This window comes from Limulus polyphemus, unplaced genomic scaffold (genome assembly GCF_000517525.1).
Source record: "Limulus polyphemus unplaced genomic scaffold, Limulus_polyphemus-2.1.2 Scaffold4187, whole genome shotgun sequence".
NCBI classification, from domain to species: Eukaryota; Metazoa; Arthropoda; class Merostomata; order Xiphosura; family Limulidae; genus Limulus; species Limulus polyphemus.
Genome location: NW_013669797.1, coordinates 99,085 through 99,845, shown reverse-complemented (window position 1 = coordinate 99,845; position 761 = coordinate 99,085). Strand labels below are relative to the sequence as shown.

The 761-nt window shown below is 29.3% G+C and overlaps 1 protein-coding gene across 1 annotated transcript in view; it reads left to right on the top strand.

The window, feature by feature from the left end:
* The first annotated feature begins 471 nt into the window (after nucleotides 1–471).
* LOC106470730 (UPF0565 protein C2orf69 homolog) overlaps nucleotides 472–761 on the top strand; it is a 9,830-nt gene continuing 9,540 nt past the window's right edge. Inside the window, exon 1 of the mRNA XM_013931293.2 lies at nucleotides 472–550. The gene's annotated coding sequence lies outside the window, so the exon portion shown is untranslated. The remainder of the gene's footprint in view (nucleotides 551–761) is intronic.

Below are 761 nucleotides of genomic sequence, written 5' to 3'. Positions count from 1 at the left end.
CAACAATACTATAAACTAAACCCTCACAATTTCGAAGGTTCACTTTTCTGATCGAGTAATCGAACATTTGAGCCATACGTTTTGGCTTTTGAGCTCAAGACGGGAGGGAATCTCAGTAGTTGTACAACTCTACATTTTGTACGTTAAGTATTTTCCTGATTTTAAGAATCCATTTTTGAAATGCTTTAAGACCTTTTACATGATTACAACAATTTAGAAATCCAACTTGAATGGTTAGTGTTATTGCCAATGCAAAATATTTTACAATAAAACAAAATTCAAAGGCTCCTATCCTGTTCGTATTTTAAACCCATAAATAAGTATAATCAATTATTAACCTATTAAATCTTGCACGGTTAAACTACACGTGAAACTGAATTTTGCCTACCAGATTTTAAAAATTCAAACGAAATGCCCAAGTAATATCTAATATATATATATATATATGTTTTACTCACAAGGGGGATAACCGGCTGTGACGCTTTCAAGCCCACCATGTAAACGAAAGTTTATGCTTAGTTATGCCCCTCATCAATTATTATTGAAACATGTAAGTAATCCAACTTGTAATTTAGTTTAATTATTTAATTATTAGCTGTCATTAATAACAAGATTTAAGTTTTTATAGTAAAGTAAAATATAATTATTTTACAAAAGTTTATATATTTTAACATAACGTTTTGGGATAACAATAACATAGGATTTATTGGTCCATCTCGGCTGTTCCATCCTTTAAAGTTTAAACTAAACTAAAACTATTA